General features: G+C 37.4%; 1 protein-coding gene across 2 annotated transcripts in view; it reads left to right on the top strand.

Annotated features, from left to right (window-relative positions):
* Positions 1-16,429, top strand: part of ERC2 (ELKS/RAB6-interacting/CAST family member 2) — a 1,176,444-nt gene that overhangs the window by 1,040,886 nt on the left and 119,129 nt on the right. For both annotated transcript variants that reach the window (XR_007497514.1, XR_007497513.1), the window contains one exon: positions 11,715-11,906. The gene's annotated coding sequence lies outside the window, so the exon portion shown is untranslated. The remainder of the gene's footprint in view (positions 1-11,714; positions 11,907-16,429) is intronic.

Here is a 16,429-nt window from a genome sequence, read left to right as displayed (position 1 = left end):
TTGAAAGAAAGTGGGAAGCCTAGGCCACCTGGGAAAATAGGCCTGCAGAAATTGGGAGCTCGATGAGGTTCACCATTCACTCTTCTGTCTTTGGAGAAGAACCCAGAGCTTCAATGGCTTATTGTGATGAACAAGAGTACATTATCTGAGGTGCTTTGTGCTGGCCTCCTTCCTTGAGAAGGAGAGCTGGATTTTTCCAGACAGTTACTTAACCTATGATCCTTTTTCCACTGACCAGGAAAGTAAAGAATTTAAGTTTAAGATTGTAGTGTTTTAATTAATATTAAAGGCAATGCATTGCTGTTAGAATTAGTTTTCAAATAATAATTTATCTTTATAAATGAATTGCACCAGTTCAATATATTAACATTTTAATGAACTATGTCTTCTTTGCTACTGTTTTCTGTATTTTTTTAAAAAAGCTCTTAAAGAAGAATGGAACCATAATTAATAGTTTATAGTTTACTTTTAAGGCCTAATGTTATATGTTGCACACTTTTTTCACTAACAAATATAAATTTGCAGCATTATTTTTATATAACTTGGCATTGTTTGACCTGTCCTTATGATTAAATGCTGTTTTTAAGTATATTTTGTTAGAATGTTATTTTTTCTTAAGCTTCACCGTTCTTGACTTGTCCAGTAATTTGCTTAAAATAATTATCTAAAGGAGAGATTGAACAGTTACAGTAAAATTAAGAAATGATCTACCCTAAGAAGTTATATCTATCCCTCTCCATTTCTTCTACCGGGAACACTACTTGTGTACTGCTTCCAAGGACTTGATTTTGTTCTATTGTGCTTTTCCAATTGAACTTCTATAAACACAACATTCTCATGTGTTTTATGCTGGGTGGTAGGGTACAAATCAACAACAACAACAACAAAATCCAAATGTTAGTTTTAAGAACAAATTACAAAAAGAGAAACAGGGGTACATTTCCTGCAGAAGATGCTCAGAACATGACTGATTAGATTTCCTTCCCATCCAAACTCACTCACAACCAAACCATGCAAAAAGTCCAGAAGACTTTTCTCAGAGCCATCTCCCTGACTTCAATTTTTGAGCTTTTTGATAAAGATCAGTTGCTTTTCCTGTTTTCTTATGAGAACACTTTTCTATATTGTAGGGAAGATTTATAAACCTTGGTCAACAGAAGGAAAATAGCTAGTTCTAGATATGAGTCAGGGACCTCATTTTCCCTTGTTCCACATCTTAGAATTGTTTTTATGAAACAGAATATAGTCACCAGGTTGATTACTGCTGGCCATGCATTGTTTTGTATCTGGAACTCCCTGGCCATATTGAAGAGTCTGAAGTTGAAATCCTTTTATCCTTTTATTGGTGAATTCACTCAAATGTAGGCAGACAGAAAATGTTGAAGTGGCAAGCAGATAAACTTGTTAAATCCCTGGGAGTCTTTCCTTCCTTGCTCTGGGATTTTATCATCTTGGAGGAGTTAAAAGGCAATTAGGCCTGTAGGTCTTTGCTGCCTTGTTTATTGGTGGTTTCCACATGGGTGTTGAAGAGACAAAGCTGTATTAAACATTCCAATCCTGCTGGTCCTAGGGGAGCGAGACCTTAGCCCAATTTTTAGGTTCCTTGAGAGAGCTTTGCTAAAGAGCTGGAAGAAAATCGTTTAAATATAGTACCTGTGCCCCCAAGATGCTCATTGTTGATGGAAAATTGCAGTCAGCTAGCTTCATGCTGTGTTATATTTCCTGGGAAATGGTTTTATGGAGGGTGTTTGATGAAAAAGTTCATTCCTTTTGTAATTGTGAGCTGCCCTGTGGTGTTATTTAAGGCAGAGGTATACTAGAAATGTTCATTACCCCCAGACCTCTAAGACTAGCCCATTCTTGAGAAGGAAAGGCTATCCTTGTGGAACTGGAAAGGAGAAAGATTTCCATTAACAGTCTTATCTTTCCAAAAATCTTATTGCTGGTCTATCAGTCTTAAATGAATTAGGTCTTTGGTTTCCATGATCTCCCCTCTCCCTTTTGTAACTGTTCCATCTATCTGCTTTAAGTCTTACCAAAAAAATCCACATTCATATATTGGTTAAGTCCTATTGTCTACCTCATCACCACCTCCCAGGAAACGATGCCTTTTGCAATATGGGGCTTCATTTTAGTGGAACTTATGGGAATTTCCAGGGCTTAGTATAATGCAGAGTTTAAAACTATAAATGCCTAGAGTCAGGCACCTACTTCCCCAGATGAATTCCTTAGTAGTTGATCTGATATTAGTAATACCTGATATTTTTATTTTACCAATATAGAATGCCTCTAAATTATAAAAACTTACCTGGGTGAAATGAGAAAGCTATTGCTCACACTCAGAACACCTAAAACTTGAGGACATTTCATTTCCACAATGATTGTGCTCAACAGGTAAAGGATTTCTTAACCCAAATGGCTGTTACTTCTTCAAATCCTGGTTTCTTTTTTTTTTCTTCCTTTCCTTTTTAATTTTTGTTTGTTTACATTATTTACATTTTTGTTTTGTTTTGTTTTGTTTTATTTTGGGCCACACTCATTGACGCTTCGGGATTACTCCTGGCTATGCGCTCAGAAATCACTCCTGGCTTGGGGGCGTTTATATGGGATGCTGGGAGATCAAACCTCGGTCAGTCCTAGGTTAGCACTTGCAAGGCATATGGCTTACCTCTAGCGCCACCGCTCTGGCTCCTACATTATCTACATTTTATTTTTGTTGATGTTGTTTACATAGATGTGCATACAAATCTTTCCTAGGTAAGTTACAACGTGCCTTTTTTTCTCTCTTTAAAGCAACACAATGGATAACTGCAGCTTTCATTCCAAAACTGACTTTCCAAGTTCTGAAACTAATTTGCCCTAGTATCTTGCCAGCATCTGTGCAAGGACTTCCTCCATCTGAGTAATGTGGTTCTGATTAAGGATATCCTATAAGACCCAGGAGGATCCAGAGAAGGAAAAAATCTGCCCAAGACTGGGTGAATTTTCATCTTCCGCTCAGATAGACGATATTGAAGACCAGAAGATAGAAGAGTTTATCATTGGGAGCCCTGAGAAAGAGAATGAAAGTAAATGGCTGACAAATTGGCTGTCTTTTATGCAAAGTAGACAAGCAAGTAGGTCTCTAAACCCGAAAAGGATATGCAGAGCCCTCAGGCCAAATGGCTCCACAGTCAGCAGGCTTTTTGAAGTCAGCTCGCCTGCCCCTACTTTTAACAAGCCCTCTGCTGAATTGCCTCCTCATAAAGATGTGAAAACTTAATTTTTACCAAAAATAGCTTAGTGGCAACAACTGTGATCATTCATTCCTCTCCTTAGTGCATGGGGTGTTAGGGCGAAATGCCTGTGTTATGTACAACCTGGGTATGTTCTTTTTCGACCTACACTTTTATGAATTAGGTCATAAATGCTAAACCTTACTTCAGCCCTCGATTGTTAGCCCTTTCCCTGGATTCCATTAAGCACAGGCACACCTCTGTGATAGCCCCAGGTGACTCTGGGGACCCCTGGAACGTTCATTTGCTCTCCCTTGATTCTCAAAAGCTTTGCCTCTTAGGGACAAGAGTGCTAAGCAGTGGGCAAAGGAGTTGAGATAACTTGGTGTCCCTTTACCAAATATCTAAGAATCTACGAATAGTGGTAACTCTAATATGATTTTCTTGTTAATCTCTGTCAAACCATGAAATCTGATATGTTAGCCATGACTAAGCCGTGAAATTTGTCAACTTTGTGATTTACACAAGCTCTGTGTTAAAAAGAAGTCTTAACACAGAGTGCGGGACATTGCTTCCCAGCATGCTTCCCAGCATGCCACTGGGATCTTATGACAACAGGAAGAACAAAGGGGAACATGCCTGCATTGCTCATGCTTTTTCGAGGACCAAGGATGGAGAAGACATAAAATTAAGCAGTACACTTGTTTTCCTTTGCAACGAGAAATATTCCTGTGGTAGATCTGCTTTATAGATGTCAATAAGGAGAAATAAACTTTCAACATACTTTTATGGCCCATGTCGCTGAGCATGATGGTAAGCTCCTGTAGAGTGGTAGATTATTTATTTTTGAGAATAAATAAATAAAACCTGTATGTATTTTTTAAGTTATGGGTTATATAATCCTCTTCCCATTTCACAATGTTTCTACATGCAGGGTTTAGAATTTGAAATCTTTTTGTCATTGCTGGCTGAATTAGTTGAAGTGATTTAACTGTCCCCCCCATTTTCTCTTGTGAATATGCAATGGCCATATTGGAAAAAGGTTGTAGCTGATCTCAGGCACACTCTCTTTAAACCTAAAAAAAAATCACTCTCTTTAAAGCATGTGGCACACACATCCTTTGTCCTTTTGGGCTCACTGTCACAGTGGGTACAACATTCTCTGGTGATGTAAGAAGCCAGTGAATATCTTTGTATCGAAGGAAGTTGGAATGCCTGGTTAAGGAAATGTATTATTTTACCAAAATTAAACAGTGGGAAGATTTTTATTTTTCTTTATGAAGGAAAAAGTGTTGTACAAAAGAAATGGATGTTAAACTGGAATGGTAAAAGCCAATATGTATGTCTTTTCCTTTCAACCAAATGTCTCTTTTTCTTATTCTCAAGCACACGGTCTAGATCCTTTCTGCCTTGTCTTCGACCTTACTTTTACTTTTGGAAGTATGAGATTTTATACTCTACTCCAGACTCTGAAGACCCTTCTCTGATTCCTTTCAGGACATCCATGACACCTATAAAAGCAGATTTGGGCCCATCAGTTCATTTTACAACAGTGAATCTCAAGCGAATTTTTTCACTTTAAACCACAGGGATAGAAATGAAGCTTAGTGGCAGATTACTTATCTTGAGACCCCTGAGTATAGTTCCCAGCATTGCCAAAAAAATGAAGTTCTATTTTGTACCACTAATGGTTGACAGTAGCCTGTCCAGGACTTTTTACCTTGCTCAGTTCCTTTTTCCCTAAATCCATCTTTCAATTATACACAAATGGAAGATAATAAAAATCAAACATAAGACTTCAGAAAGTCTTTTGTCAACATACCAGTCTCTTCTGGCATCCATGTACCTAAAAGGTTCTTTAACATTGGTCACAGAACTTATGACATCTCTCCCCAAAATTTGTATGTACAATATTTTGAATAGGTATATACTCACTTCCCCCCTGAAAAGGTCTCTACGTTTTATTGGATTTTTTCAAGAGATTTGTGACCCTCAAAAAGATTAGACAATTTTTTTTGAAGTTATATTTTTTATTCTTTTTATTGAAATTAAAATGCTAATAATTTCTATCATCATGTTAGGCCCTGTTACATGTGATTGGGAAATAATGCCGATTAAAATAGAGCAAGTCAATCTTCCCTCAGATATTTTTTGTCTGAACAAGTATAATGAATAAAAAAAGAAGCATATATATTTTATTGTAATTCTGTGATGTATGATACTGTTATTAGTGCTTTCCTATGTGGCTAATTCTAATACTACACCTGCCCAGGCCAGCTGAGTCAGGCAGCACTGAGAAGAGTTTCGGGGTTATTCAATAAGAGGATGGGAGCAAGAAGTCGGCAAAAAGTGGGAACTCAGACCAGGCACATTCAAGAGTATATTTTTCTCAAGCTGGTAGAATATACAGAAATATTTTTCCAAGCTGGTATAATCAATAATATTATGTTTCAGTCAATTATTAAGTATTGTGTAGGCTACAGGTGTGTTTGGTCTTTTAATTACATCTTCCCTCTTTGGTAAAATATTTAATAGACAATGGGTTGTACTTTGTCCATTAATAGTTGACTAACAGGAATGATATCCAAGAGGAAAGAATAAGTATTTTTCTGATGTCTGTTTATAAAACTGATGAAAAAAGAATTTACAATATACATATAATGTTTAGGTGGCTCTCTAATAACTGTGCTGACATGTAATGTTTAATTATATGGCTAAAAAAACATGTCATGCTTGATCTACCCAACCTCTTACTATTGATTATTTTTGCTTTGATATGAAATAGAACTCGGACTCAGTTCCAGATTAGACAATTTTCTTATAATTTGTACCCCAAAAAGTCACATTTCTAGATTTGATTGTGAGTTGATAGGTTAACAATTATACCCACTTTCTTAACCTTTCAAGGCAAATGTAGCAGAAAACCCAAGATTCCAGTCTTACTTATAAAAAAAAAACCAAAACTATTATGTCTTGAATGCTAAGGCTGTTTCTGCAGCTTTAGTTCTCAGCTTTTAGTTCTCAGTTTAATTTCAACTCTAGAATTTTTGTTACAAAAGTTAAGGGAATTAGGGGCCAGAGCGATGGTGCAGCAGTAGGGCATTTGCTTTACACGCAGCTGACCTAGAAAGGATCTTGGTTTGATCCCCCGGCGACCCATATGGTCCCCCAAGCCAGGAGCGATTTATGAGCCTATAGCCAGGAGTAACCCCTGAACATCACTGGGTATAGCCCAGATATAAAAAAAAATTAAGGGAATTTTACTATAAACAAGCACAGGATATTTTGAAGCCCTGGAAATGCTCTAAAATTAGCTTGTGGTGATGGTTACATGACTTTTATTCAAAATCATTGAATTTTACATTGAAAATGGAGGAATTTGATGATATGCAAATTATAGACCAGAAAACATTGTTTTTAAGTTGTTGGAGCTTTATAATAAGAGTTGTTTGATCTTGTTATTCTTGTTTATGTTTTACTTAACCAGACTAATTTAAGAATATAATGAAAATCATAAAACCAGCCCTCCAAATCAAGCAAAATATTTGCATAAACTTAAGAACTGACTTAGGCTCATTTCTAGACATCAACTAGTACTTTCACCTGAACTCTGTACCTAATTAAAATCTATTTAAATTAAAACCTTAGGAGTTATTCTTATTCTTTGTCAAAGCAAACCCTGAGAAACCATGTTTAGTTGTTAACAGTGAAGGTTATCTGTTGTCTGATTGCCATCCCAGGGAAACTCTCTCTCTCTCTCTTTCTTTCTCTTTCTCTTACTCTTTCTCTTTCTCTCTCTCCTCCCTTCACACAATCATACATTGATTTTGATTTTTAGAAAAAAAAGAGCATATACCTGTTAAAGGTAATTCAAGATTTACACACACACACACACACACACACACACACACACACACACACACAACTTACTTGGTGTAAGCAAACATACACACACCAGTGTGCAGACTTGGTTAAGGGGCAACTCCATGAAAACACAGAAAATGTATCCTATATATTTAGCACCAGTTGGACTTTGAAAGTGGGATGTTTTATTCTTCTTTAACCTATAACCAAAATTTTGAGAATTTGGTAGACCATGATGAAATGAAAGAATGAAATGAAATGAAGGAATCTTTATTCAGAAAGAAAATGTGGCCTAAAAACTCATATTTCGATATCAGGAGTTGAGGAGTAACTTCTGAGCTTTAGTTACTGAACTATGCATGCAAGAGGGTTTTCTGTTTGCTTGTGTATTGTCTTTTAGCTCAGAACCAGAAGTACGCAGGATATCCTCCTGGGCTCAGGGATCACTCTTAGGAGGGATCAGAGGAACTTATATGGTGGTAGGACTCAAATCCATTTTACTGCAAAAGGAAGCAAATTTTATCACATTTTTCCTATCGGCTGGGTAGTAAGTAATCCATTGTGTAGATGTACCAAAGTTTCTTCAACCACTCGTATGTTCTCATGCACTTGGGTTGTTTCCAGATGCTGCTTATTGTAAAGAGTGTTACAGTGAATATAGAAGTACATGGGGCCTGTGATTCTGGTCCCTAGAGTATATTCCTAGGAGTGGTATTTCTGAGTCATATGAAAGCTCAATTTCTAATTTTTTGAGAAAGATTCATATATCTGGAGGAACAAATGATTGAGACCAGTCTCTTTGGCTGAACCTGAATTCAGAAAATCCAGCTGCAATCTTTAAGGTTTCATTTTCCTTTCATAGAAATGAGAAGCAAAATGCTCATTTTATAGATACCTATCCTTTCTCTCTAATTTCTCTCCCACATCCTTCTCTTTTTTATGTTCAATAAATAAAATGATTTCTCTTTGATATGTTCTCTCCACTCTGCTCCTTCCTGGGTCAGTAGGTTTTATGTGGTTTCATAGACCTGAAAGAAGGGTGATGTTGTTATTCTGGGCCTTTTTTTTTTTTTTTTCATTTTTCAAGTACTTCTCGAAGAATATATTTTTCATAGTTCTTGTAAAATTTTAAGAAGCATGGTAGTTCCCTTATGCCTGACACTTTAACACATCATATGATAACCTATTTTTAATGCTATAAGGAAAACTCTATAAAATAGCTCAACTGTTTTATTAAAGCCATGGTCCTCAAGAATCTTGGTCCCAAACTCAAAAATTAGACAGTGTCTAGAGACATTTCTGTTTGTTGAACTTGAGGAGGATACTTTTCATACTTAGGTGTGAGACCAAGCAACTTCTAATTATAAGACAGTGCCAACAAGGGATGACTGGGTCCCAAAATATAACCATACCAAGGTCAAAAATATTAGTAGAATAACCATTGCCCCCTTCATTATTTTCCTCAAGGCGGAGGGAAAAAAACTTTGCATTTTGATCAGTGTGTGTGTCTTGAGTTTTTCCATTCCACAGCTATTTAAGTATTGGGGAGCACAAGAGTGCCACAGAGCAGGGTAAAATGCAGGGTTGTAGCAGGTCTCCTCAGATCCAACAGCTGTCACCACTCCAAAGAGAGACAACTTTGACCAGAGCAGATGACCAAAAAGTTATAAGGAAGTTTAGTCTGTGATAAAAATCATTCTTCAGATTAAAGTGCTTCCTCCTTCCCATAAAATGTTATTTTTTAAAATAACTCAAAAGTAGAAGGCATTTAACTATGTTAAAGCATGAGGCAAGACTGCTGTGCTAAGCAGGGTCAATTCATTTTCATTTATAATTAAGCCTCCCCATAACACAGGTAGTGGTGCTCTTCTTAGTTTCTTCTCTATGCCACTGAACAACCACCCTATTCTTAATGATTCTTAATGGTAGTCAGTATACAGGGACTCAGCATGTTTCCTAGGACTATTTGCTCTTTTCATCTCTTGGCTAGGTTCTCTCTCATTTGTCGTAAGCAAAATGGCTGTTCACTATTCAGACACTACCTGCTTCCACATAAAATTCCAATGAAGAAATTAGATGTTTCTCCCGAGAACCTAAAAAAAAAATTCTGTGTCACATTGGCTTTTATTGAGTTGGGTCACACTACTCCGAAGTTTCCAATGATGCTCAGAAGCTAAAACAGTACAGATGTGTTGTCCTACAGAGAAACTGGAATAATATCATCAATAGGGAAAAAGATGTTTAGGATAAATACATTCTCATCCACATCCAACCACCCCAGCACACACACATATAACCACTCTCCCTTTCTGTCTCTTCCCTCTTCTCCCTCTCCCTCTCTCTGTATTTATCTCTATGTTTCTCTGTTATTAAGGATTCTTTAGTGGAAGACTCATACTTTTGTCTTTTTTATGCTCTGATTTGCCATTAATTAGCTACACATCTTGATATAACTCTTTTCATTCTTTCTACGTCCTTTTCCTCTTCAACACGTCTGTTCCACAACATCCATTTCCACAACATCCCTAACTCTTCCTGCATCCTTTTCCTCTTCCACAACATGGAAGTAGTAAGTACTTACTACAGAGTGGTTTTCAAAAATCAAAAAAGTATATTAAGATGTTGGAAGGACCATGTGAAGAATTAATGGTAATAACTGGAAATGAATTTAATTTGACAGAAAATAGAAGACTCTCGATCTGCTGAAACCCACCCATTTATATGCCAGCCTTAGGGAAGTCAGTGTCTAAATTTATCCCAGTCCTCATTGTTGCAGGTCAGTGTGGGAAATCTTCTAAGGTCAATGACTGAGTTAATTGGCTTGCTGTGGATCTTGAAAAAGTCTCTGTTAAATGACATAATTGGTTTTAATTATATAATTACAGCACTTAAAGTGTGGGGGTGAAAGGTTACTATTATATTTAGAAGTGCGATTCCCAAATGAAGCAAGGGTGTTTCAGTCAATGTTTCTTCGGATTTTCCTTTGAGTTGCTCAGAGGAAAATCCGATAGACTGGCCTTGGCCCTGGCCATTTTGGGGGTGATTATCCTGCATGAAGCAGTGCTGGGCCTACTCAAGGCATCATAGGGACCTTTTGTAAAGACAGAAAGGGCTTCCGTAAAGACCTCATTGTGATCTGGAGTTAATGAGCACTGGGAATTCAACTGTCAGCAATTGAATCTGATTGGGCAGGGTAATTATATGATTGCCTCTGGTATTTGCACATGCATGGGGATATTTTTATTGGAAAAAACCTAATTGCTTACTTACTTAGTGGAGGGAAAACCTAAACAAATTTGTGTTGTCATAGGTTAAAATGACATCCTTTCCTTGTCTCTAGAATAACTGCCTCTTCTAGTTCTTAGAAGTCAGGTTTTGTTTCTTTCCATGTTCAATCAGGGATGTTGTTTACAAGACCTGAATTATACGATAATATTAAGACATAAAGGCAAGCTACTTTGCACTATATATTTTGGTAAAATGACCACGTGCTTATTGTCACAACTTAAACCATCCCCTACAATGGTCCCTTTCATAATGCAAAAGCAACTAGAGTCTTGGGCAGCACTCAAGTTACTGAGATGGTCAGTGGGGTGTTTATGGTCTTATATTTTTCCTGCACATAAATACTTAACAAGATTGGTTGCTGAGCCATCTGGTTTTTCCTAATTGCACAATGCGAGTGGAGGTATTGTATCCCTGAAACTTTCTAGATATCAAAAAATAACAGGGGTGGGAGGAACAAAAATATCCCTCTAATTTGAAGGTAATGGAAGTCTGAATGGAGAGCATCAAATGAAAGATGCCTTAGGGCTCCTACTTTGGGGGTTATCACTATGGCCTGGTGTCTTATTTGTTTCATAAGCTCTGAATATACATGGCATCTTATCCATGATACTGGACTACATTAAACAAGTGACTGCAATTGGGTCTCTCCTAGAGCAACTCTAGTTTGTTTGGCCTTCTATCTCTGTATATAACAAACTTATTTCCAAGTTCTTTCCTTTCCTGAAATCCCACTGAAGGAGATTGAGACAATGGCTGGAATTGAAGGAACAATGTAATGAGAGCAAATTCCAAAGTTTGTGCTCTGGTTGAATGTAGGATGACAGTTTGGGGACTAGCGAAGAAATCGAAGACTTTCAAGTCCTAAAACTAGGTTTACTGTCTCATCTCAAATGTTCTGCATGTGGGGATATAATTCAGTGTTTGTCTGGCCAGTGTTGTCTGGACTCAATGTTAAGTGTTACTTCTTGCAAAGTGATTTTCTCTACCACTCATGTTCCATCTCCAACTCTGGATTGACTGTTTTTATTTATATTCCTTAGCATCCTCTAGGTTTCCTTACCACTCTCCTTTAAGTGCTTGTATTATTTTTTGAGTAACCCAGAACTCAAGGAATCAGGGTCGCATTTATGTTAATCATCGCTATATTCCCAGAGTTTGGCACAGTGCTTTCTTGGGAAGAGTGTTCAGAATGACTTAGGAAAGGAATGGTTGGTTGCTGTATGTCATAGAGATGCATGGTGTGTGTGTGTGTGTGTGTGTGTGTGTGTGTGTGTGTGTGTGTGTGGGTAACCTTATTCTTCTATTAATAGCACTTTCTTTTTTTCTTATAACCTTCATTGTCCCCAGATGATCCAGCTCTGTCGGAGGCACGGAGGCACAGTCAAATCTCATGCTGTACATTGATCACCTGTCCAACCTTTGCCTAGAGTGGGAGCCCCCAGTTCCTTCAAGAGATCCAACTTTACCTGTCTGTAAAGAAGAAGAGGAGGAGGAGAGAGACAGCAGGGAGGATCCAGTGGCAGATTAACATCAGAGCAGGTCCAATGTTTACTTTTACCCTCTTGGAGGTGGGTAACTTAAATGAGATGGGATTAGGAGTTATTGTGGATAATGACCTTGGGTTTGGGGTATCATCTTTACTTTATTTTTTCCAGAGTTTAGGGGTGATGAATTTTTTATTTAATTTACACACCTAAAATATTCCATGATTTATACCAGTACAAAAGACAAATCTAGGTTTATCTCCCGCATGATATAACTGTGTCATTTGGCCTTGTACTGTTTATATCTTACTATGTGATTCTCAATGGCTTTTTGTTTCTTGGGACTTAATGTTTTGAATGTCTCACTTCCTATTGGGGACCCTTTGGGATGTTGAATAACTGCTGAACTAGATGAGATATAATTTTTATTAAAATATAATCATTTGCAATCTTGGGATATGTTCAACCTGCTTAGTCCTAAATCAAATGTGGATCTCTAACTATGTAAGTCTTAAAGATCAGAGCATCCTAGTGAACCCCCAAATCCCTACCATTCCAGAAGTTTGAACTTCCTATTGCTATTTGGGCTGCAGGAATAATTTCTAGGTCTTTAACATTTGCATGTGGACATGGAGGTCTCCATGTGGAGGAGCAGAGTAAACCCTCAAGGTCCTGGCATATTGTGCAGTTAGTTAGGCCTGATTTTCTTGTCCTAAAGTTGGTTTTGTTTATTGATTCTTGATCCTTTTGTCCTCTTAAGTTGCATTCATACATTGGCATATTAAACACCCAAACTGGAATGTTTGGGAACTCCTTCAAGAAAGAAAGTTCCTTGAGTCTCTAGGTAGCAGTAAACATAGTTACTGATTCTAGGAGCTCTGAGCCAAACAGGGTTGGACCATGATAGGTCTTATTACCAAATTCCAAGGAAAAGTTGAGTTTAATTTCTACTTTTGGGATATCACCAAAGATGCCTCCCTACCTCATATCCTTTTTAGATATATGTAGATAATAACTGCCTACACAAATAAATCACATAGTTTTGTGGGGAAAATCTTTAAATGACATTTGATTTATAATTAAACTTGGCAGTACAACCTCTGAAGTGTCTCATCTTGTCTAATCACAAAGATCTATTTCCTTTCAGAATATTTCTGCATTCAGTGGTTACTCTTTTTGTTATTATACAATGAAGAGAATAATTTTGGAGGGTGCAAGAAAAAAAAAACAGAAAATGATTACCATTTTATATTTGACTATTGCTATGGTTTTGTCCCTGAAAACAATCTCAGAGTTTTCATTTCTCTCTATTGACTAATTACTTCAGCAGAAATTGGCTTTCTACATGCAGCATCACCTGGGAACTAGTTAGAAATGCCAGTTCTCATTCACCCTCTTCACAACCCACAGCTGGTGAGGTTCAGTGCTAGAATGTATTAGAATGATCCTTCTGATGATTCTCACATGTAAATGTTTGAGAACTATTGATTCAAAATGTCTGCATTTTCATGAAGCTGAGAATATTAAAGGGGATGTATCTTAGAGTTCTATGATCCAAGAACATGTAATTCAATAAAAGGCATAAAACATAAATTTATCAGACAAACAGGGTGATCTTTATAAAATATCAACTATACCATGCACTCACTTCTCAAGTCCTTTTGAGTCTTTTGTACTAAGGATAAAAACAAATACTTAATTAAGGCTTACAAAACCTGGCATGATCTGTCCTATTCGTACCTGCCCACCTTTTCTGGTGTTCTTCTGTCCCTTCCAGGTTCTCTGCCATACTACACTGACTTTTTTCCTAATCCTCCAACATGTCTGATGAGTGTGGTGTCAGCAGAAATGTAAAGGACTATCAAGGAAGACAGAATTGCAAAGATTAAATAATAGTCTTAGGTAGTGATGCATTTTTTTTTCAGTTAGCACACTTCTAAACTAATGTTTCCTCTGGCTAGTATAGTAATATATTGATTTTACATAGATCAATGTTATGATGCATTAATGTGATAATGAATATAAGCAAACCTTCAGAAGCACATCATTCTAAAAGGACTTGCTGAAAGGAACTATTTAGTATGGTTTCATGTCATGCTAGTGCTATGGATTCTTATTTTGTGCTCTCTGAAGAATTGGTCCTTCATATACAGTGTTCAATCCTATAACTAGATGCCAAGTAAACTTAGTTGAAGACAAGAGACACTAAATATTTGTTTAGCCATGTGGTACCAAACCATTGTTGGAGCCAATAGATAGGACATGCCATCTTCACTTAGTTTTATAAAGATGGTAACAAAATTTAATGATTTTGGTCCTATTTTAATATTTTAATCTAGTTTTTAAAATAATATCTTTATTTAAGCACCATGATTACAAACATGTTTGTAGTTGGGTTTCAGTTATAAAAAATGAATATGCCCCACTGCAACCTTCCCACCACCAATGCTCCCCATCTCTCTTCTCCCCTTCTACCTGCCTGTATTCTAGATAGGCATTCTATTTCTGTTGCTCACTACCATGGTCATGATAGTTGTTGTAGTTATTTCTCTAAACTGAACACACCAAACTTTGTAAGCTTCATATCACAGGGCAGTCCTTTCAGCCATGATCTCTATTATCTCTGTATGTTATTACAATAATGCCTTTTATTTTTTAATAATTTTAATCTTTAGAATAGTAAATGCATCATGTGATTGACAAAGTAGTTCTTGGGATTTTTATTGAACACAAAAACGGAATCTCAGTATTTTTTATAATGAGAAAAGAGATACGTTTTCTTTTGGTTTACAGGGAATACATCTAGTTGTTCTCAGTTTTAAAAAATACCTTATTAATTGATTGATTGATTGATTGATTAAATGGTTTTGGGGCCATACCCAGCAGCGCTCAGGGGTCACTCCTGTTTTCTGCACTCAGAAATCGTCCCTGGCAGGCTGGGGGACCATATGGGATGCTGGGAACCAAACTGAGTTTCCTCCAGAGTTGGCTGTATGCAAGGCAAAGGCCCTACCACTGTGCTCTCTCTCTCTCCAGCCCCATAGTCACACTTCTGTCTCTGTACTCAGGGTCACTTCTGGGAGTATTTGAGAAACCAAAATGGTGCCAGAGATTCAACCTGGGTCGACCATGTGTAAAGAAAATGCTATACCACTGTACTATCACTCCAACCCCTAAATTATAAAATATGACTTGTTCCTGAGGAAAAATAGGAATTTAATCTGAGACAATGACTACTAGATCCAAGACCAGGACTCATCTTAGTTTGGCTTTATTTGTTTTATCATAGAGCTGTCTATTTATGGCATTACTTTTCACCATATCAGGTTGTTACTGTATAAGCAGATGTTTCTTGTTGGGGCATTACTTTCTCATTAATGTCTCATTTGAGTTCATCATGAGAGGAACAGAATGCTTATATAGAAGGATATAATTGAGTAAGGACTCCCCATGAGTCTTCCAATCCCATCTGCCCTTACAGATATTTCCAAGAAAAATGAGGAAAGCTTTACCAGAAGTTCTTCTTATTTAGAAGTGAAGTAGTTGGCCCCGGGTGCTGTTGATGGTGTAAATAAGACGATTCCCCTTTACAGCACCATCTGCCCTTCAGGATTCCACAATCCCCAAATTGGGAATTTGCACAATGCATATGCCCTGGATGAGAGAACTCAATAAGAAAAAGGCTTTCTCTGGAGCTGGCTAGGCAGACTTTTTTGTGAACTTGGGGTGGTGGCTGAGAACTGAAGAGTGCAATGTAAATAAATATTTGAGGATCAGGACAGTTCCCCTAAGAATCTAACACCACCTCTCAATACTAGGACTATGCCCATGGAGGCTTCCATGTAAATTAGTGTTCTGAATAACCCCATGGTTAAGTCTCACTATTGGGGGATCTTAGAGGAGGGGCTCTTTTCTGCAGACACTGAGATTTTTCATCACTCATTACAGCAATGGCATCACGTGCCTACTTGATATAGACCCTTAACATCCTTGTGTTGGTCCTTTGGTGCTTCTGGGCCTTCTCTCTAAGATCCTTCTTTTGGGAAACAGCTTCTTCTAGTCACCTCCTTGAAAGTGTTGTTTTTAATAGGATAACTTATCATTTTCATTCATGACTTTCAGGTCTATATTTGTAGCATCTTTAGGAATCTCCTTCAGTGTAATCAGCAACACTCAGGTATGAAGTGTCTTTGCCCCACTGCTTTCTCAATCTTAGAATCAACACCACACCTGTGCCAACACACAGTGAAAGTAGGTTCTCTGTTTGATTTTTCTTGAGCCTATGGTTGCTGACTTTACATGGAACCAGTGCTTAGAAATAGTTGAAAAATGAAAATAAGTGAGATTTTGCAGGTCCTAATGTCCTTGTGGTAGTGATAATTGGTTTTAGACTTGTGAGTCAAAAGAGCCACCTGTGTGGTTCATTGATCACCACCACCACCCACTCCCATTCAAAAGCAGTGATGGAGCATTTCCTGTGGAGCTGTGAGTCTAAGGCACATTGCTCCCCACACATTACATTCCCTGTTGCTACTGCTCATTGTCAAGGAAAAGGGAAATGTAGCCTGGCTTCTGCAT

The sequence above is a fragment of the Suncus etruscus genome, chromosome 7 (assembly GCF_024139225.1).
Source record: "Suncus etruscus isolate mSunEtr1 chromosome 7, mSunEtr1.pri.cur, whole genome shotgun sequence".
Lineage (NCBI taxonomy): Eukaryota > Metazoa > Chordata > Mammalia > Eulipotyphla > Soricidae > Suncus > Suncus etruscus.
This window is presented reverse-complemented; position numbering and strand designations above follow the sequence as displayed.